This window comes from Rhipicephalus sanguineus, chromosome 8 (assembly GCF_013339695.2).
Source record: "Rhipicephalus sanguineus isolate Rsan-2018 chromosome 8, BIME_Rsan_1.4, whole genome shotgun sequence".
In the NCBI taxonomy this organism is placed as follows: Eukaryota; Metazoa; Arthropoda; class Arachnida; order Ixodida; family Ixodidae; genus Rhipicephalus; species Rhipicephalus sanguineus.
This window is the reverse complement of record NC_051183.1, coordinates 27,044,643-27,068,256: the sequence shown is the minus strand read 5'-3', so window position 1 is coordinate 27,068,256 and position 23,614 is coordinate 27,044,643.

Here is a 23,614-nt window from a genome sequence, read left to right as displayed (position 1 = left end):
TCAAGTTCGAAGTTTCGTTTTTAATTTTCGCGCCGAAATCTCCCCGCGTGACGTCAAGGATTTCAAAGTGTACTTATCGTATTTTGGCGCCATTTGCTCAACAAAATTGCCCCAAACTTGGTGTGTTAAGTCTATGGCCCCCTCAGAGGACAATGTACTTCATTTTTACCGATTGGGAACTACGTAGTCCCTAGAAGGCGCCTTCAAAACGTGTGACGTCACGGCGAATGGTGCGGAAACTTCAGGGTGTCGTCGCCACCCACATTTTGTTTTTGCGTGTTTTCTCGCTTACTAAGCGTCTTCTCGGCGCAAGCGTGGTGTTTTTGCTATCGTGAAAGAGTACTTTACTAATATGAGAAAAGACATTTTGCTCTTTAGTGTTCCTTTAAAGCAACATTAGCACAGCTGAGAGATATGAGTAACAAGGGAAACATGCTTGAGCAAGGACTAAGCATTTTTACAGTATAATTAAAAGTACGAAAAACATAATAAAAATATTAAAAAGAAAAGAAACGCGCATGCTCAGCGTCTGCGTGTGCGAATCTCTGCATAGCATTGTGCCACTATTTCTCGGCATACAGCATCAGAGATCTCAATTATGAATGAAGCAAAGTTTACATGAAACAGCTCTTGATTTTGGCGGTAGGTATAGTCGTCCAGCAAACATCTGTAAAGAGTGCTGCCACTATGCTTTCAAGTTCCAAGACATAGAAAGCGTGAGCCGTACTCTGGTCAGGGGAATTGCGGAAGTGGGTCATTTAGCTGGCCATTGTAAAAGGTGCCAGTGCAGACCAAATTTTCGCAGCAGACGCATTCTCGGCAGGTATAAGGATGAACAATGCCGTCGTTTCACGAGGCCTTCTGTATTACGAAAGAAAATTATAACTATGTGAGCACGGCCTCTGTCGCGCTGCTTCAAAACTTATCTTAAGTGAATTACTGTTGAGTGGCATCATGCGTGCGCCACATACTCGGTAGCTTCGTCTGCCGGTGCATGTTAACTCTGCAAACAAACCCTTTTTTTTTGTGTGTGTAATAAATTTATTTGAATACCAGGGTTCTTACTGTCCCTTTTTTCTTTCCGTGGTTACATGGGTATTTTTTTTTCTTTTTTCGCTTAAGCCCTGGAAATGCATCAAAGGTCTGTAATCCAATTAGCCCAACAAATTGCACACTATTAACATTGCGTACTGTTTGTAGCTTGCAACGTCTGGATGCTACTAACAATGGACCTATGTGTTTTGAACAAATAATAAGGTGAAACTGAACTGAAACTGAACTGCTTTAAGTATGTCGACTGCATTTTGACCTATTACCTGAAGATATACTGGTGGCTCTTTTATTGAAATCGTGAGGTTTAACCTTTCAAATGAAGACTTGGCTATGAGATGTTGGCTTTTGCTGTGCTCTGTATTAACGTTGATCAGTTGGGGTCCCTTGTGCAAGCTCAAAACGCGGCTCACTACCTTGCTGTTTATTTGTTATTATTATTATTATTATTATTATTATTATTATTATTATTATTATTATTATTATTATTATTATTATTATTATTATTATTATTATTATTATTATTATTATTTCAGTTCACATGTAAATGCCGCCACAATGGCCACGGGAATCGAACCAGGGACCTTGTTCTTCGGCGACTGACGCTATTAATTTGTTAGCGTGCGTCTGTCTTTACTTTCCAGCGTGCCAACCTCCGGGTTGTTGTAGCAGCCGCTTGCAAGTGCAGGGTTCATGGGACGTCAGTTCATCGATATACATCGTGTTGAGTCGTGGACAACAACTTCAGTCCCGTAGCGAAGACCACCAGATCGATAAGTCAGGCTCGCTGCCACCATTCGCTTGGACACTTAGTCCGCCATTTATTTCCCCAACAAGCCCATTGTTGCGATCCTTAGTGATAAATGTCGTCACTTCTGGCGGCGAACGGAAATCCGCAGCGTCGTCTGGAAGCCAAACGAAGCTTGTCACTAGACAACAAATGACAAGCTTGCGAGGCATTGTCTCCGTGGATTCACTAGTTGCTGGGCAACCTTCGCAACCCTCACGTAAAAAAGTCGCAGTTTACACGCAAAGGCGAAGCGGATGCGACAGCAATGTATTGTTATACGATGTAAGGCAGCCAACTCCTTTACCATTCGAAGTGGTGTAGCTCAACAAAAAACAAGATAGAAACGCTGGCGTCAGGAAACGCGGCTGCCCCGCCACGGTGGTCTAGTGGTTATGGCGCTCGACTGCTGACCCGAAGGTCGCGGGATCGAATCCCGGCCGCGGCGGCTGCATTTTCGGTGGAGGCGAGAATGTCTGAGGCCCGTGTACTTAGATTTAGGTGCACGTTAAAGAACCCCAGGTGGTCGAAATTTTCGGAGCCCTCCACTACGGCGTCCCTCATAATCACATCGTCGTTTTGGGACGTTAAACCCCAGATATTATTGTTATTAAGGAAACGCGGCTGCTGCGCCGAGCGAAGCGATCTTCGTGCTGTATATCGCTTCAGTGCAAGCTAAGCGGCGAGAACGCAACGCGCACAAAGGTATGAGCCGTCTGCTGACCCTCGTCAAGATACGGCGCGCGCAACCGTGCCTGGCCGATTAAAGTACACAGTTCCGGTCGGAGCGATGCATGTTGCGATACAATGGGCACAACTGCAATGACATGCAGTGTGCTAATATCATGCAGTCCTTATATTGCATGACGCCTTATGTACCATACATAAGAGGTCTGTAATTCCATACAGTCCTTATATTGACTGACCTCTGACCGTACTGGAGGGCTCCGGAAATTTCGACCATCTAGTGTTCTTTAACGTGCGCTGACATCGCCCAGTACACGGGCCTCTAGCATCTCGCCTCCATCGAAATGCGACCGCCGCGGCCGGGATCGACCCAATAGGGGGGCATTTTACATAGATGGTTTGTTCATTTATCTGTTGACTTACTGTGTGAAGATGTAGAACACGTCAACACTAACACACATCATTACATGAACTATCAGAGCTGGCCAACAAGAACAGCAACATTAAGCGGGACTACTGCGAAGGTATCAGCCGATTTTGACAATAGTCGAGCGATGATTTCTGCTCAACATCGTCTATGTGATCTCTTTTCAGTGAAAGAACGAAGGAAAGGGAATATTTGCCAGAGGCTCGTTTCTTTCTTAGACTAAGGCACAAGACACCAACAGATAATTAAGCCAACAAAGGCATAGGGGTCACTATTTGTTCTTCTTTTTTTTTATTGGCGCCAGTATGCCCTACGGCATAAGTTAAATAAAAGGAAAGAGTTCAGATTCGCTGATAAAGTAAAGGGACACTAAAGAGAAACAATGAATCGGTTTAGACCGATAAATTGTGCTCTGAGAACTCTAACGTCTTTAATTTCACCAGCATAGGTTTATTAATGGAGGAGAAAATCAAGTTCAAGGTTTCATTTTTAAATTTTGTGCCGAAATCTCCCCGCGTGAAGTCACGAATTTCAAAAGTGTATTTATCGTGTTTTGGCTCCATTGGCTCAGCAAAATTACTCCAAACTTGGTATATTATGTCTATGGCCACCTTCGAGGACAATATACTTCATTTTTACCGATTAGGAATTACGCAGTCCCTAGTGGGCACCGTCAAAACATGTGACGTCACGGCGAATGGTGCTGAAACTTCAAGGTGGCTATTGCCGCCCGCATTTTGTTTTTGCGCGTTTTTTTTTTTTTTTTGCTTACTAGGCGTCTTCCCGCAGCAAGCACTTTGCTCTTTAGTGTCCCTTTAACTGTAGTGGGAATAATTATTGCGCAAGTTGAAAAGAATTGAAGTCCACGAGAAGGACTCTTTCCGTCGGTGAGATCCGAACCCACAACCTTCGACTTACGTGTCCTTTCAGTGAGCAGTTCTTCTGTGACCTCTGCCGGATAGGACACGTACCAACAGACGCAGACGAAAAGCAAGGTGACGTGTGTGGCACTCCGCTACCCCGTCGCGTCTACTCGTAGACATCTGTGAACAGACAACCACTCAGTGTACGTGTAGAGGTGCCAGTGAATGACGTACACGCGCCAGTGAAGGACGTCTGCGAGGTTGATTGATGACAGGCGATCGAACTGCAATTGTCTGAAACGAAACGCGCACTGAGGACCCGACTGCGCTCCCAGACACCCAAGAGCGTCTAGCATTTCAAATTGCATTTTTGAACGAGATACCCCTATCGAATGACGAAAGCAGTTTCTTCTTTGTCACCCTTTTAAAAATTCTGAAGGCCGCCTTAACCCTTTACTTAGGTGTCTTGTACGCACTCGTATACGTTGGCGTTCGCGCGCTCTGGTGCATTCCTTGGGTTCAGTTTGTGTTTGGTCACACTACCGAAGCTGATCCCAGAGGTCGTTGAGATCTACTCCGCCAGGTGCCGCCACAATACGAACTGCTGACAATCTTTCAATGAACTCAATCAATTAATTTTCATTCATTATCCTGAGAGTTAATTGGCCCTTATCTGAATACATTTGTGCTCCGATATCACATATATACATTATAACTCTTAACTTGAACCAGAATCATCGATTTCTATTTTTGTAAGGCTTTTTATTAATACTCTTAAAACCGAAAGTAAATGCTCGGCCGGAAGTGCTTCAAAGAGAAACAGTATTGTCACTCGTTGCCCGTGCCACTATTAAGTCTTACCTCTATCACTTCTTTTCACGGTCTCTGAACAAAGACTCTTGCAGCGGATCTTGCACTTAAATAAAGCACTACCAGATGTCGCCTGGATGTGCCAGGATTCCACATCCAGGCGATACCCGCTAACGTCAACCTGTCTACAGCTGTGCTTCCAAGCGTGTACTTCAATGGACTTTGGCACATCACTGTACACAGGCATGGCCCCACAGCCTGAAGAAAAAAAGACAATATAAACACTGCTTTCTGGTGCCCCCCCCCCCCCCCCCCAGTAACTGCTGAAGAAGGATCTAAGTGGGACCTGAAACGTCCGGGTTTCTAACAGCCAAGCTGTTAAAGCTGGCAGTAAGACGTCCGTTAACAAGAAATTCCTGCTGCGCCGTTTCCATAAAAACCGCCACAGCTGCGCGCCACCTGTGCTAAAGGTAGCTAAGCCACCGCAGCGCCGAGGAGCAGCCGTCGCCATAGCAACCGGCACAGTTTCTAACACCGTGGTTCAGGGCCTGCGATTTCAACACATTCAGAGTGGCAAGCTTTGAGCGTATTCCGGATCCGCCCTTCGCCCTCTCTTGGCTGCTGCTTCTTCGGCCAAGCACGCTGGATCCAATCGCCGCCGGCGTTGTGTTTCACGTAGTACGACGACCTGAGGATCGATCAGCTTTGCTGTGCCAAGCTGTGCGCAACTTAGTGCAAACTTCTTGCATTTTTTTCTCGTATTTGTAAAGTAAGAAAAAGTTCTTATTGTTTGTGCCAGACCTTGGTTGGTGTGACTCTGTTTAAACCAGAAGCGCGAACGGGTGCGAAGACGCTGCCTTCCATGTTCACAGTAGCGGAAAGGCTCTGGATTTCCTTACTTGTCATTCAGATAATGGCTCATGCAACTATCACACTTTATTTCATATGAACTGTCCTTAACCAGGTGCGTTAGCTGAGCATCCCGTTATTGATGCAAGGAACCAAGCGAACATTACGTAAAGTCTTTAATCTCAGACATTGTTCGTGTCTACCAGTTTAAGACATCCTCACTGCTACTGCACGTCCACGCGCACGATGTTCCCGTTTGCGTAAGAAAAGAGGGGCTCATTCTTTATTTTTTTTTTAGGGAGGAAGTACCTTAGGGTCTTGCCTTGTCGGCGTGTGATGTCGTCGTCCCGCTCCATCATGAACGGGTATGCACCACAAAAATTGGGTAAATCCCACTACTCAACACCGGTCTATACTATTCATACTGTGAGTTAAAGGTTCGTCGTTACTGCCTAAAATATTATGTCTATCTTAGAAGCTGCGCCAGAATCCCCGACGAAATTTACCAAGGCGCTCAAGTTTCTTATCTGAAACCAGAGACACAAACGTGCATCTCTAAGGTAAAGTCATCTATTTGAAACACCGCTCCTTGAAACATATCTGCAAAGTGATGGTGCGTTAGTGGACCGGTGGCGAGTAGAGTAGTAAATAGTAAATATTTTGCAGTGGGAAGCACCGGCGCGCACTGCATGCTTCGCTACTCCCCAGGTTTCACGTTAGTCGAGCTGAAACACCCTTCCCGACATGCATCACCCCTCCCCAGTATTTTTTCTTTTTCTCATCCTGCACCGAACGTCGAGGAACGCCGACAAAGCGCACCGACCACTTATCTCTAGTCGAGTCCGTGAGACGACAAATTGCGTCCGCCTGTGCCGAACCAGTGAAGCGCGACTGGGTACGGGAACGCAGCCTAAGCCTACCGTTAGTCCTAGCTGGTCGCCGTCTCGCCTCATCCGAGACGGCTGACACACACTTTCGAGACACGCGCCCCTCTTTGCCCCCAAACAAAAAAAAAAAACAAACAAACACAAGATCCACGCGCCGACGGTGGCTGTAGCGGCGATCGCTGCCTCTGCTGCCTGTGGCCCGGCATTCGCCCGAGTGGCTAAACTGATGGTGATCCGAGATAACCGCAGTGTATGAGAAGAGTGCTACGTGCCTACACTGCAGGTGGTCGCGGATGCAGTGGCAAAAGAGACGCGACGAAGTGGGAGGAGGCGGAGTCGTCGAGTAAGGGCATTGAGACGAAACGAGAAGGGTCTCGAAAGGGAGGGCTTTCGGCACACATAAGGTTGAAGCCAATATTAGATATTTTTATGCGCGAGAGAATATATTAGCGTGTCCTGTACGTACCGTATTCACTCGCGTACTGCTGACACTGACTAATGCTGCCTAGTGTTAGATTAAAAAAAAATCACAGCATATCCACGGGGTGAATGATGATGAATGGGGCGAAGCTACGGAGGGAATCATCTGTAAACCGTGAAACTCTTCCGTGAAATGCGCCCAGTACATAATATAAAGAGTGTGAAACATCGTGTATATATTAAACATCAAACCTTTATTGTACTGTTGGTTTACGTGGTCCCTTCATTATCACTTGTGATCGGTGAAATGCAAGGAAGAAGTCCGCTCCCGAGCGAAAGAGCGCCAAGAGCGACCGCATTCCCCGCTCGCCCTGTGCGAATTAAAGGCAAGGCTAGAGGGAAGACAGGACGCGCGTTCCACGACGCGAGGTCGGTAGCATGCCCAACGAAAGCCAACGGAACGCGATCGTGCAAGTGCTCCGGCTTCGCATCGCCTCGTGGTTCCATTTAGCGTCCCAAAACCAAATATATTGTTCAAGGTGTGCCTTGCGTTTTTCGTAGAAATAATTTCTTTATCATGTACATTAAGACGAAAAGTTGAAAGCTCACTAGAGTGTATCGCCCGCAAAGTATGTCTTTTAGTGTGATTTAACTCTCGTACGGCAGGGTCCTCGCGCCGTTGCCGGTCCACCTCGCCCGTTGACGATCGGGCGAGGTGGCTACATACAACTACTACTACTACACTTTAAGAAAAACATCTGGCGTTCTTTCGTTCTGCTTTTACAAAACATCTGGCGTCTTTCGTTGGTTTATTTCATCAATCAACGGCGTTTTGAACAAAATTTTTATTGTTTAATCACGCACAGGAGAAATCTCACCAGGCACTACCTTGGAGGTAAACAATGGCTGCTAATGGGAATGAGAGACAGAAGAAGTCGGCTTTTAGCTAACACTTACACTTCTACTTCTACTAACGTTTCCTACTGGAACATGCCAATGGCTGCTAATGGGGAATGAGAGACAGAAGAATTCGGCTTTTAGTTAACGCGCACGCTGCGAATTTTTTATTGTTCAACAACGCACAGGAGAAATCTCCCACCGGCACCACCTTGGAGGTCAAAGCGTAAGACTTGTTACGCACTACTACGATGACGACGACTACGAGGGACGAACGGGTGCCGCCTTAAGGAGCTTCGCCCCTAAAAAACTTAGTGGACGCTTAAGCTTCGCATTCAAGAATAGAACACGATAGCGTAATCGGGTCCCGTGCGCATCGTCTTCTCAACTGCTAGTCTGGCTTCGGTTCTCGGTGCATGCCTCTACCGTGCCACGAGGAAACGAATGTCTGTGCGCGTAACATTGGCAGTTTCAAATTACCCTGCAATGACTACTGCAAGTACGGTTGCGAAGTGCCCACTACGGCATAGTTCTTCCTTTTGCGGATCAGCGAAGGGACCGCTACGCGTCCGTAACGCAACACGCGAACCTACGCAGCTGCTCACTTTGTTGATACTTTTGCTGATGATGATGATTAAATATGTCTCAGCACTTTGTAATGGGTGGGCCTTTAAAACGCCCTCTCCTTGCGCAATTCACATGTTTTGACGCCTAGCGCGATTCTACGCTTCTCCCACGCAATATTACATGCGTTAAGAAGTCTCCTTCCACCTTATGACATTCATATAGTGTTTTTTTCTGATGCAGTTTCAAGCAATGGCGAGGCTCTGTGGTAGAATACCTGCTTCCCACGCAGACGGCCTGGGTTGGTTCTCACTGGAACCGAAGATTTTTATTATTTATTTTATTTGCATATTTCTCGACTTTGTATCACGGACAATGATAATTTTAGGCTCACAACCAACGACGCTGACACCGGAATTTCTGCGAAACGAGCTCTTTGACGCTATCGCGTCAATACATATTGAACGATATGCAGTGACTTATGCAGTACCAATGGCAAGAAGACCGGAGGAAGAGACGATCCTTTGAAAACATTGTTCCGCATAGATTGCCCCTTAATAAGTGTACTAATGTTGCAAATATGCCAAAGCAAGACGGCTTCAGCATGCGGACATTCAAATGTGCAAATATGCCAATATGCAAATATGTAAATATGCGAAAACGCAAATATGCAACTTGCGAATATTGCGAACATGTCATATTTTCACTTGGCGATAATCTATGCGCAAAGAGATTACAAATGCTCGGCCTCCAATGTACTGGACTGCGAGACATCGATCCATATCGACTAGCACGGGATGCTGCTTGCAGATGCGTAGCACGCTTTGCACCGCGGCTCCTTTGGAAAAAGCAGCAGCGATGCAAGCGGTAGTAGATGCACACACGCGACCGGTGTAACGCGCACGCCACCCCACGGCGGTGCGCAACATAAATGGAATGCTTTGTGGCATATTGCTTCAAAAGTAAAACCCTCCTTCGCCCCGACTTTCCTGCTGTGAGACCTCGTAACCCTAAATGCTCGCCCCGCTCGTAAAGCCGCACGTATTTGTCACGGGATAAGATTAACGGAGCTCGCCTTTGGAATACATAAGACGAGCCAGAGGTCACGTGACGCGGGGCCATTCGGGGGGTTGCTCCAGCTGCTCCCGTTGGGACACGTGTGCGAGTTTCCAGCCGAAGTGGCTCAAAAATTACGCCTGCAAAAGCTTTTTACACAGTTATGCCTCAAATTGTGTTCATTTCAAGATTGTTTATTGCGGCGTCTGGGGCAATTGCTGGCGCAGCTATCAAAATTCTTGATCCGGTACATGGCATTGTAGCTGCCCTTAAAAACTTCGTTTAGCTAGACTATGCCTGAGTGGTTATCATTTCAAATCATTCTGCACAGTGGCGTGACTCAGTCTAAATAATAATCATACTTGTTCGGGTTTTACGTCCCAATACCACGGCGTGACTATGAGAGACGCCGTAGTGGAGGGCTCCGGAAGTTTCGACTACCTGGGAGTCTTTAAAGTGCACCTAAATCTAAACACACAGGCCTCTAGCATTTTGGCCCCATCGAAATGTGGACGCCGCGGGCGGGATTCGATCCCGCGACTTTCGGATCAGCAGTGGTGCACCATAATCACTTGAACTCCGCGGAGGGTACTCAGTCACCATTCCGTGAGCTATAATGTTGACCCAGCATACGATTCTCTAGCCACCCTTACAGAAGTTGTTTAGACAGTCTGTGACACAGCGGTCACCATTCCAAACGTTTTGAGGTGGTGCACTGACCACTGAAAGGAGCCATGCAACACTTTTCCAAGCAATCAGCAAACGACCTCTCTAAAAGAGCTTATTACCTCACGAATCAGCTGCCGGAAAAAATTTTGAGAATCCCTCAAGTACGAGCGGAGTTACAGCGATTTGCCACACGCTTCAAGCACTTTCACTCTCCTTTCGTACCAGCGAGCGTTCTGAAAACTACGCAGGGAGCCGGATGACAATGGGGCAAGGAGATGCGTCCCACGTGGCGGCATCCTGCGGCTGTCTCCGTAACTATGCCCCTAACAATGCTTAAAACAGACAACGGCCGTGGACTTTGGGTATATGGCGCAGTAATTTGGGTATATGACATCATTTGTGCATAGAAGAGGGAGCGATTTCAAGGTGACTTTGACAATTAATTGTGGCGGTTTTTTTGTTTATATAGTTTTTTTTCAAAAAGAGCCAAGTGCACATTTTTGCTACTGGCAATATGGACGGGCCTGCTTCAACAATTTTTAGTCAGTGTGTTCCTGTCCCCTAAATACCTCAAATCTATATCGTGGCTAAAATCTACATAGCACACTATCGTCAGTATTCAGGAGTAAAATTGGTATTTGGTTCTTATAGGTCGGAATGTTTCATTTCGGCTTGAATTAGCTCGTAAAAGAAGTCTAAAACGATTCGAGTGTACGGTATAGCAATATTTTGCGATAAAATCAAGATCATCCTTGTGTTTCCTTCGGTGCCGTCCTTCGTCGCATGGGCGTAATGGCAGTGACTAGACTAGAAAAGCGTGTGGTCCTTCCTGGTGAAAGACGCACTATTCTGCACTCTCGGCAGCGTTTTCTTGTTCTTGGCATCTATTGAAAGCCTTTAAAAGTGCTCTAGCTCTTCTTCTTCTGAGCTCGTTTTATGCCGTGCCGTTTCGGATCACTTCTTTTCCTTCAAAGAATAGATCGGAGCGCAGTATCTTCATTTCATATGTATTTTATTTCAAATATGCCGTCTTGGAGCGAAAGAAGGATATGATACTGTAGCGCTAAACTCGAAAAGGAACACTAGGAGGCAAAAAGAAGTAGGAAAGTAGGCCTTTTACTTTTTATATCCGAGTTTCGCCCTACAAAATCATGTTGTTCAAAAAGTGCCAACTCGCCCTAGAAATACTAATTGTAGAACGTTAATACGATAGCAAAGCAACTAGGACAGATTGTAAGAGTCCATGTTGGTTGTTTTGATCCCGATTGTTGACGCAGCGCTGGTTTAATTATTGTGGCTCAGTTTAATTGAAACAGATGCAGGATTTGACTCATTTTTTTATTAAAGACTGCCTTTTTGAGTTCACGTTACAATCAGGAATTGCCCCATTTTTATTCCAACTGCTTTAGAAGTTCAAGATACTTAGGCGCGCATGACGCTCCCGTGAAACTTAGCCCAATATCGGTTTCTGAATTTGGCTCTTTTTTTAAAAAAGCGCCACAGTTGCAAATTCTAGGCCGTGTGCTGCGCTATAATGTTTGGCTCGCGTGTTCTCAGGAGCCTCGACTACCGATATGTAGCGTCTTAGGACCATACTGAAAATGTGTTGCAAAGCCCCTTTAATATTATTAAATAATGATATATCAGTGCGCACTAAATCGCTGGATCCTGTTAGCACATGGATCGCAATCAACGAATCACTCTGTACAGCTACCCTTATAATGATTATTCCATAAATTCTGTCATCCAGCGGTTTTAGGACAGATCGTAGCCCAGCGCTCACTATGTACGAAAATTCTTTAACCAGTGCTCGGTCCAGTGGCAACCCTTGCAAAGGTGCTTTTATACTTACCTAAGTACCTGAGCGTCTTTATTTTGCCATTTGTTGTATATTACTTAATACGGTTCGTATTTTCATTAAGCCAATATATAGATTTTGTATACGCGATAGTTTTTTATGGAACTACATATATATCTACCCAAAGAAAGAACTCAACAGTGAGACCCTTAAGATGGTATGTAATCGAGAGATCAAATTTCGTGGCTAGACATCGTGTATAGTCTCTGTCTGCGGTGGTACATGAAATGACCGTAGCGCAGACGCTGGCAAATTACCATAAATATAGACACTGCGGCTCTTTAACCGACGCGTTTTCGGTCATTTGGTCCGTGTCTACAAGGCAGGTGGTCCGCCAGACATTCCAATGTTGGCGTAACGCTCATCTATACATATAGTAAGACCAACGACCAAAATACCTTTCGCACGCAGAGTCCGAGGAGGGCTTAACGCTCATTCATACATCAAAGCTCTTACTTTCGCTTTCTCGTTTTTCTTTCTGTTCTTTTTTTTAGCGAAGCTGTTATAACTCACATATATCGGAGGCTGCGTCGCACGCAGGAAACCTGGTGCCGGCGAGCGTATACAGAAATGCGGCCCCCGATTGTGCGCCGGTCATTTGGATATTAGTAATGCCCTTTTTGCATTAACTGATGATCTCTCGATAGCGGGCTCGTCGGCGATCGGCCTTTTCCGATATGGCAATCTGATCTTTTATTTACAGGCACATTTCATTGTTGCCTGGATATGAACGCACGACCGTCGTTGTTTCCTGCGGCAACTGAAGCGTGGCGATGCTTAGGGCGTGGATGAAGGTCCGATTCCCGGCATGGAGAAAGGAAACAGCTAAGAGGGAGGATTGCGCAACGCTGTAGAAAGAAAGAAAGAAAGAAAGAAAGAAAGAAAGAAAGAAAGAAAGAAAGAAAGAAAGAAAGAAAGAAAGAAAGAAAGAAAGAAAGAAAGAAAGAAAGAAAGAAAGAAAGGTACTACGTCAGGCAGGCAGACGCTTGACCCCATTTTGCCGATAGGGCAAGGGCTCCTGATTTTATTTTTTATGACGTCGCGCCCACATCGGGACTTGCAATGGTACATCGCACTGCTATTTCTATTATTTCACGAATATTGCAGGTATGCTCATAAAGATGGCTTTTTTTTTTCCTTTTTTAGTAAATACAGTGACGTGATTCTAAAACATTTGGGCGGTCCCTCAGAGTCTGTGGTTGCGTGTCCTGGCGTGTGATTACACACCGGTACAGTCCGGCAAAAAGCTCAGCATGCTATAACTGCGGCTGTGACAAAACGACCAGGTATCCCATTTGGGACTGGACTTTAATGCGCTATGATTAAATAATACGTCTTCGCACCTCTCGCCTAAGTGTCACCGTTCTTTCTCTTTTTTTTTCTTTTTTTACAGAGGAGAGAAAAACCGAAGCACTGGTCATCTGGATCACCCTGGCCCGAGAAGTCTTGGAACACCTTGGTCAGCCTTCTAAGCGTAAGTGAAATGAATGAATGAATGAATGAATGAATGAATGAATGAATGAATGAATGAATGAATCTTTCTGCATTGGGCATATGCAGAACGAATATCGGAAGTCGCAAAACCGAACCAAGATAACAAAACATAATGAAAAAGAACTCGCTTTCTTACAAGCGACGTGAAGTTATGTTATCCTGTTTTGGTCGTTTAACTTTCCAGAAGCGTTCTACGCATGCGCAATGTAGATAGCAGGATCACCTGACCAGAATAGTCTTGAAACACGTTGGTCAGCCTTTTAACGTCATGTGGAATGAATGAATCAATGAATATACACTGAGAATGCGCAGAACGAATCTGCGAAATCGGAAAGTATAACCAAGATATAACAAAACACGATGGCACAGAACTCGCTTTCTTAACCCTTTAGGATGCTATGTACACTATTGCGTACAATACTTGTATTTGTTATTTGTATCTACTAGGGGCTAAGCATGAGCAAGATACATTGAGCTTTGGATGAATTGAACCTCCTGCATAATAAATTTGTCTTCATTTAACTTCATTTTTCAGCGTACTGTTGCATATGATCACTTTGCTGAAGGCACTACCATATTCGACGAGTCGTGCGACGTGCCGCTTCCCGCGACCCCCGTCAAAAGTATAATTTTAGATGTGAAGCATCTTATGGCGGAGTTCAAACCGGTGGGAGTGGTGGTGGTGTGCGGCGTGATCACCTTTACTGCGCATGCACAAACCCTCTCCACACACCTCCTCCCCACTCTACCTCCCCTCCCCTCTTCCCTTACCCTCTCCACTCCCCATCTCCACTCCCCTTTCCCCTCTCCACTCCCTTCTCCTCATTTCTCCCTCTCCACTCTTCCTCTCCACTTCCCCTCTCCCCTCGCCCTCTGAAACGCGGGCTCGACATGCCGAAACGCTGCTTCGCACCGCCTCATGGTGCCCTTTAGCGGGAGATGGTGTGCCCCTCTCCTGCGCAACACCGCGATGAGCGCCAGCGCATGCGCGTCCCCTCCCCCTCTCTCTCCTCTCCTACGCTCCCCCCTCTCGCGCCTGACGACCGCGTTCCCCGCTCGCCCTGTGAGAATTAACGGCAAGGCTAGAGGGAAGACACGACGCGCGTAGCGTTTCTCTTCGCGTTCCGCGACGCGAGGTCGGTAGCATGCCGAACGAGCGCCAAAGGAGCGCAATCGTGCAAGTGCTCCGGCTTCGCATCGCCTCATGGTCCCCTTTAGCGGGAGATGTAGTTTTTTCTTTGAGATGGTGTAATTCATTCTATTTAGGCAAAAAGATAGCATGAATGGCTTCAGAATGAACAGATATTTAATTACAAAGTAATTAGGAATGATTACTACAACATACATTAAATAACGTATGACGACATTATTTGGTTGTAATATAATATCGAGTGCCTTTTTACGCATTTACGCATTTACAGACAGTTCTTCACAGGTGGCGCCTGAAAGGGTTAAGCACGAAATGTATATGTACTGCATATTAAAGAAATAAAGGAGTGCCTCTCAGCGCCTGTTAGTTATCTTTCCACTGCTATTGCCATTTACAGGCGCTGCGATTTCAACAAGAAATAGTTAAGGAAAGGTATACGGGCAACATCAATAACGCCTTTTACAAAAGTATTCATGAAATGCAAACCAAACATCTCGTTTACCTACGCATATGAAGCTGGACCGGCATGTGATACAAACTGCGGAAGGAAAAAGAAATGAAGAAAAGTCTGTCTTTTGCGTGCGAAGCCTATGTTGGCATCCGTTCACAAGATATATCTAAAGGCCTGTGCATAAGTCAATAGCAGATTATTCGTTGTCTGCATACCAGGTGCGCGCGGCGTTGTATATTCGTCTGCAAGTAGACCTATGGATGAGCATAATAAATGGCATGTCGTCTACTGCACTTCCGCTGAAGGCATCTCCAGTGATAAGGTTGATGACGTAAGCATATACGTCACTCACGGCCTTCAAGCCTCAAGGCAATTACGATTCCTAGAAATGGTCAAGTATAGTATATAGCGGGTGAAAAAGGTAACGCTTTCAAGCCAGATGAATCTCTCTTCCTTCGCTTTGCAATGCGCCATGAACTGTTTTTATGGCTGAAGGCTCACTTTCACCTGTCAACACGCCTTAAGGCGATGCCTATCTAAATGCCTCGTCCGCTCGTTCCACTGATATGAACGAAGCATCGTACCTTGTTTACCTGGCATTCTTTTTTTTTAGTTGCTGTCGGGTGTGTAGTAAACGAGGTAGACCTGGTAAGCAGGACAGAATTTGCAAGCCAAATCGCCAGACGTGTTTTCGTTAAGTACGTCTTTAACCTGGAAGCACCCTACCTTCAATTCGGTATTTTTATGGTGCTTGAATTTACGTCCAGACTCAATCCCTGTAGATTTGATAAACAACCTTCAGAAGGTTACCCGCTTTTGTTTTGTTGTCTAATGTGAAGTAATAGCCTTCTCAGCCACATAAGGCCAGCTGCACAACTGCCTTCTCACAGAAAGCAAACTTTCTAGGGCACTTGGATAAGCATAATTCAACCAATATGAGAGATCACAGACACATACAAATCGCCTGGACACCTGCGCATTTCTCCCTCCCTGGAAATGAGGCGGCTCACACAGTGGCTCGAGAACTCACTAGCCGAGCTAGCAAGCCGTCTCAGATAGAGATGAGAGACGAGCGCATGGTTAGCTTTAATAAATTACCAAATATTACAGATCAGAGAGAGATCGGTATCCCCTTTCCCACCCGACAGTCAATGAGACGCAGACGGTGGCCTGGCGCCTCCTCCGAATCAATACCTATCCGAATTCGGAGGTCTACAGCCGTTATTACTCAGCTTATAATAATCATCATCATCATCACCATCATCATCAGCCTGACTGCACCCACTGCAAGGCAAAGGCCTCTTCCATGTTTCGCCAATCGACCCGGTTCTGTGCTTGCTGCGATCACGTTACACCCGCTAACACTTCTTAATCTCATCTGCCCACCTAGCTTTCTGTTTCCCCCTCACGCGTTTGCCTTCTCTTGGAGTTCAGTCCTTCACTCTTAATGACCAGCGGTTATATTGCCTACGTGCTACATGCTCTGCCCATGCCCATTTATCCTTCTTGGTTTCGACTAAGATGTCCTTAACACCCTTTTGTTCCCTGACCCACTCTGCACTCTTCTTGTCCCTTAAGGTTACACCTATCATCTTCATTTCCATTGCTCGCTGCGTCGTCCTCACTTTAAGTTTAACCCAGCACAATACGAGGGCAAATGCCTGTTTTGTATAGGCTTGATCTCGAGTCACTCGACAGGGCCGCAAAATAGTTAATGAGGATCGGTAGGAGGCCGTACTGCTCAGCTCGGTCCCGGAACTCCATGTCTGGGCCGTCCTACTGGCCGAACACGCCGCCATGCTCGAATGACTACTGACCACCGTCCAAGCAGGCAACTGGACCCTGGAGCGTTGGACTCAATAATATTATCTGTCGCCCTCAACACGAGTCGCTACAAAGGTGTTAATGCAGTTTCTTAGAGAAATCGAAGTGAACGGAACGTTGTGACAGTGCATTGATAATGTATTTTTTTCTGTAATAACTGGATATTATGATAGACGTAATGACTCTGGGAAGTCTTCATATACTCTTCGCCTGTTTCATTCTTTCAATATGTATTTGTTCTTCCAAGTTACAGAGTAGCTAACTAGACATGCCCTCTAGTTAACATTGACGTCTTTCCTTTATCTTTCTCCCTCTATGTTCATGCGAGCTGAATCTGGTACACCGCTTCCAGTATTCTCGCACGCACGCTTAACACAACGAATGCCCAAGCTCTGCGCCAAATCCATGAGAACATCACTGAGAAGGTTACGGTGGATGCGTCAGGAAAGAGTGCTGCGCATTGAGATCGGCCTCTCTACTTCGGAGCTCTGGGGTACGCGCCACTTAATGGCTGTTTGTATTGATAGGAGCGTCCGTGGCGGGAATTCCCCACAGGCTCTGCCGCCATAAGAAGGCTCGCGTCGAGCGAAAACCGGGCGCACACTCGGAACGCGTCTACCGCGCGAAGCGCACGCGAACGGCTCATGAGATGAATGCGCCGACAAATCGCGCAAGGAAAAAAGAAAGCAAAGAGGGTCATCACGAAAGGTACAGATTACACCGATCACAAGTGAGTCATGTACGGTTAAGCTTTTTAAGTATATGTGGTTAAGCCAGTGAAGCTTATTTCGCTTCTGAAGTAAAACTCTGGAGCTTTTAAGTATGTAGCACTTTAGATGCCCGGCTTTTCATCCACCCATAGATCCCATGTGGCGTGATCACGCTCAAAGTCAAGTGGTCGATGCAGGCCTAAAACAAGGCCAGCAGGGCTCAAAATGGCGTTAAGATAAACGAACGAGATCTGAGATAATAAAATTAACAGAAATAACCAACAGGTAATCGCAATAAATAACTTAAAATCGCTAAAGACTCTTAAAAAAACATGCGGCTGACTGCCGCACCACACAAGAGAGGGCACCACCGCGTCGCCACGCGCGCGATTGCTTCTCCGGCGCCACATCTGAAGGAGAAACAACCTGACGGAACTCGCTCCAGATGACACGTATCTCAACTGCCGTAACAAGCAAAAAGTAGCGTGCATGCGGAACACCGAGTTTGAGAATCTCCCTAACAATATTCTACTCGTGCCGGGGAATACCAACATGCTTACCTAAAACATTGACGTCATCGACGGTTTAGTAAACGGGGCAATGGGAGCTCTACGAACGGGAATCGCTGGGTGCCCCTGGTACGCAATTCCTCAGGTTTTTCAGTAGTGGAGCTTTATTTAGAGCAGCATTAAGAACCATATTGATATAACGATATTTTTTTTTCATTTTTTGCAGAACTTTTCATGTGTCCGTGTTTGCAGGCTGGATTTTGTGGGCTTCAGTGGATCCGTGCGCTTCTGCGCAAGGATGGGAGAGAGAGAGAGAGAGAGAGAGTCAGCTTATTTCTTAAAGTATCAACGATTAAATATACAGAGAGTAAGTAAAAATATGAAAAAAAAAATGGAGGGCGGTCGAATTCTCAATTATCGCAGTAGGCCGAATGTTCTCTAAATATATACTGTCACGTGGTCATGACCGTGAAGAAAACGGCAGTAGAGCTATTAAAGACGAAACTCTTTATTGGGCGAACTTGTGCCCGGTAAACTAAAAGTCAAAGTACATAAACACTATACACTGATAGCGGCAATCACAGTCGTCGGCCGGCGGTAATCTGGTCAGCGGTAAAGCGCGTCGGCATTTATACATGTGACATCGAAGATTCCAGCCTTATCGTTGGTGGTCGCCTTAGTTCCAGACTGTACTATTCGCGTTGCTCGTTCAAGCTTATCAGAACAGTCTAAAATAATCGGTAATGTTCGACGTTCCACCACGGCGCACGCAAGGCAGTGGTTACACGTTTAACGGGTCGGTTACACGAATATAGAGAAAGAAGCGCGCATGGCAATATATGAAACATTCGTGAACATGTGATGTAGCTGGAGCCGACGTTTCGACAAGCGGACTTGCCTTCTTCAAGGCTGCAACTTGAAGACATAATAATAATTGTTGCGGTTTAACGTCCCAAAACCACGATATGATTATGAGGGACGCCGTAGTGGAGGGCTCCGGAAATTTCGACCACCAGGGGTTCTTTAAGGTGCACATAAATCTAAATACACGGGCCTCAAGCATTTTTGCCTACATTGAAAATGCTCCTGAAGTCATTCATGCTCTGTTTTTTGCATAAATAGAATCAAATCTAAGGCTAGAAATATAGTGCAACTTCGTTTTCGGTTATGTCCATTTTGAGAAAAGAAAAATTATACTCTTGACGTTGCTTGTGTGAAGCGGAACGTCGAACGACTCGTTTAACATGCTAGTTGCCTTCAGCAAAGTGACCATATGCAACAGTACACTGCAAATGAAGTTAAATGAAGGCACATTTATTATTCCGGAGGTTCAATTCATCCAAAGCTCAATATATCTTGCTCTTTCGTAGGCCCTAGTCGACAGAACTAGCAAAAACAAATGGTGTACACAATTGTGTGCATAGCGTCTCAAAGGGTTAAATGTATCACAAGCAAGTAATTAGTTATTCAAGTGAATAAAACATAAGCACGAAGGCGAAGTGTTAGACCTGTGATGTCACGAAATTTCTAAGCCCTGGAAGTAGCGAGGAGCAGGGAATATCGGTCACTGCCTTCGATCGCTGCGTAGAATTCGTGGCCGCGTGGTCGGAGATCCGGTTGGACGGGCGAGGACGACGGACGCGTTGCGCAATTCGCGCTCTCCCATTGGTCGTATGACGTCACGAGAATCTGCGCTCTGCAACGCCGTGATTTGGCATCCACCTCCATTTTTTTTCGCTCCTCGTCCCGTGGCTCACACCCTGAAATCGATAGAGCCACCCTGTAGCAGCAGGCTGCAGTTCAGGGCAGTGCGGCATGAAGCTCGTGGGCTTCGCTTGCCGCGTATTATTTTGTTTTGCAACTGCAAAGCCACTCCCGTTCACTCATGCGCATGATGAAGAGCCCAGCCCAACCCTGCATTTGCGAAGCAGATGCTTCGGCTCAGGTTTCCTAATGTTGGATAACTATTACCTAGTGTAGTTAGTAGCAGACGTTTAAGGGCAAGTTGTTGCATTGTTTCAAAAAGGAAGACGCAAGTGTTGTTGTCTCTTTCTATTGCGTGCTGTATTTTCCTTTTCTTTAACACAAAATTGTTTTATGCCGGGGTCCACCAAGTCTTCCCTTATGTATTTCCGTCACGGATATGACGTTGGTAAAACGTACGCTAATGGATGACAAAGAGAGAACTAGAAGAAAAAGTTTCATCGCCGGGAATCGAACCCACGACCTTTCGGTCCGCAAGGATAGCTCCCCGGCGCTTTACCAACACCTCCTATAGAGGAAATGTTGGCTCTACCCACTACGGTACCGATGCACATTCACGAGACTCCACAAACGCGACTTACATCGCTCACGCATTCTCTCTCGCACGGTGCTCTTTTCAATTCATCGACTGAGAAGAAAAAGAAGATGGCTTCGAGTTACCTTAAGCAACTGCCCAAGAGACCCTGTGAGTTTTTAAATGCGAAGCATTTCTTAGCGAACCTTTGGCACTTTGAGCGTTTCTGTCTACGTATCTATCTATCTATCTAGCCGCCCACGTCTGGGTGCTCTCATGACCGCCTCCTTAACGCGGTGTAGGCCAAAATTGGCATGGGAGGGTAAAAGGATTTGACGAATATCACTGTAGGGTCATGACATGGATAACGTGAAAATCCTGTCGCGCACGTCGTCAAACCCTTTCCTCCAGACACGTGTGGCACATACCCGTGTACCACGGGCCGCGGTGTACGGGTATGCGCCACAGGTGATTGACAGTTGATATCTACCCAGGAACGGCGAGAACAGACATTTATCATTTAAATGAGAGAGTGTTAAGAAAAACCGACAACGGCAGCGTTGACCTGACGAATGAAAAGAAGAATTAGGATCCCAGCAGGAATCGAACCCAAGCATTCTGTGTGGTAGTCAGGTATTCTACCACAGAGCCACGCACGGTCTATAAACTGGTTTGGAAAAACAGCCTATGCAGGCGAAATGTCGCTGCAACGTCAATTGTGTTTGTGGGACCCGCTATCTGATTTTACAAGAAAGCAATAAACACTACATATGTACTCCTACGATACAGGCGTCATATCAGATTAACAACTGTGGTTCCGGTGTTGGCTACGCTGTTATAGCAGTCTAACAAACATAACATTTGTATTCTTATGATTCAGCAAGCTATATTGAAGCATTGCTCGACCCCGGAGGAATACATTAACTAAAGCTACGTACGATATTCACATGATTGCACCATAAAGTGCCCTTAGGTTCGATAATACTGAAGTATGTACTCTAACGTGAGGGCTGGCGTTAAGTCTCACCATAAGTTACAATTTAAACGCCAGTGTTGTCCACGTGCCTGGTAAGGCCAAGAGGTGCACACAGCTACTATACACTTACAAAAACACGTCGATCCACCTCGTAACGCTTGGCCCAAAGCCTTAAAGTATAGCATAGAAGTACCCCCTGACTGCTTCACATGAAACCGATTCCCACAACACGCGGGATCTGCCGAATTTTTCTTTCTCAGTTTTGTCAGGCGTAACGAACCTTGCAAACTTCTTGAGAAGTAACTTACTATAACCGATGTCGTAGCCCCCGCAGAGTCTAAGAACCCACAGCTATCTCTGGCCACGAAAATGCAAACACATCCCAGAATGCACTTCTCTCACGCATTGCAGGTAAGCCATCACTCGGCTAGCTGTGCATGCTGCTAGTCACTTCTCAACGAGAAACAATTTGCTGCTTTCTTTTATTGCGATAGCAATTATATGGACAATCTCAGCTGGAAAATGTCCGTCCCCATCGCCGTCATTCACCGTATATGTATAAGTATGTATATATAAAGGCCACAAAGAAAAAATTGGGGGACCCTTAAGCTTCGCCTTTAAGAGTTGAACGCAATAGCGAAATCCGGCCCCTAGTGCGCACTTCAACCACTAAGTGCATACTTATTAATGTGTAATACACACACGCACACAGACACACACACGCGCGCGCGCGCCAACGGTACATACAGGTTTTTGATCTAAAGCAAGAGTCGCATGGCCTCCAAGATAGACGCCGCGCGCTTGCCATCTCGGAGGCCATGAAGCGTCTCACAATGCCTCACAGACGGCAGCACATTATCTAGCGTTTGCTGTTTGCTTGATCAACGCCTCCTCTGGAAAGCCGGTGGTTGCTTCATATGTTTTCCGCTAGATGGACATAGTTGTCCATTTTTAGAGCTGTTTGAAAGTTCGTGTGTGTTTTTAGCGGCGATGGCTGCACTATCCCGGCCTTTTTCGACGTAATTTGATGGCCTCCCAAATGCGCCTACAAATCGCCGAATGGGCTCGTTTTCGTCGTGACACCTGTCCAACAAAATGCGTTAAGGAGAAAGCCTGCGCCATTCAAATCCTTTCACTACATGGCATTTATGTTGTGTTTTTTTCCGCAGCAGCTGCAAGTAACATCGTGGCTTTGTGGTAGGACACCTGCTTGCCACGCGAACGGCCCGGGTTCGATCCTGAATGGGACCGAACATTCTATTCTTTACTTTATTCGCTTCTTTCTAGATTTTTCGCTCACGGACGATTTTTCGCTCACAACCAACGGTGCCGACGCCGACGGCGGAATTTCTGCGACACGAGCTCTCTAACGCTATCGCGTTAAAATAATGAAAAAATTCTTTCCGACGCGCGGAATCGAACGGGCGACCTCTCGCTTTGCAGCCCGCCGCGTTAGACGTTAGGCCACGACAGCACCGTCTCTAAGCCTGCTAAAGGCGAGCTATTTATATACACCATGTAATTCAGCATGCTTTCTTAGTGGCCACATAGATGGCGCGACGTGCGCGCGTGTTGCGCGCTTTAAAGATCGTCGCCCCGCCCCTGCGAACGCCGTTGCTGTTCGCTCTACAGGGCGTCGTCGCTTTCGTGCGCTTATCTCAAGGAAAGAAGGGGCGGCCGGTGGGGTGCTTCGCTTCGCTCGCTGCAGCGGCCGCGTTTCAAACAGAACGGAGCGCGGTGTTCAAACAGAAATAAGTAACAACTGTGACAATTAGTTCGCGCTCGGCCTGTGTGTACCTGTTCGTTTGTTTCGTGCGTCCTGCTTTATGTTTGAGCAGAGCGCTTCAAGTGTCGAGCTGTGACGCATTAGTTCGCGCTCGTCCTGTGTGCGCTCTTTTCGTGCGTCCTTTGGGCTCGAGCGATGCGCTGGCAATTTCGAGCTGCTTTCGGTTCTTCGCGTTACATTACAATTTATTGCTATCGCAATCATTGCTTCGCCGTTGCGGCGAAACTGTGACTTTTTTTTTTCCTGAACAGTTCTTTCTCGCCCTGCTCTCGCACCTTCAGGAACGCAGCTTAATGAAGCCGTCGCGAAGATTAATTGCTCTTGGCTAATTAATGAATAACCCAATTCGGAAGCGGGCAAACGTTCACTATAACGTCTCTTGTGGGTGAATATAAGGGCTTTCTCTCTCCGTTTTCAGCAAGCTGAACGCAGGCATACTGATAATTAACTGCTAAGGCATCACCTATCTCACCCCATGTTTTTTCTACGACAAGGCGCTCTTGGAAGCGTACTTTAGTACCAGAAAGTTCGCTAGCCAACCACGCGATGCTTCATTGACCTATGCGATGATTAATTATGATGTCTGACATCTGAAGGATATGTGGGAGCTAT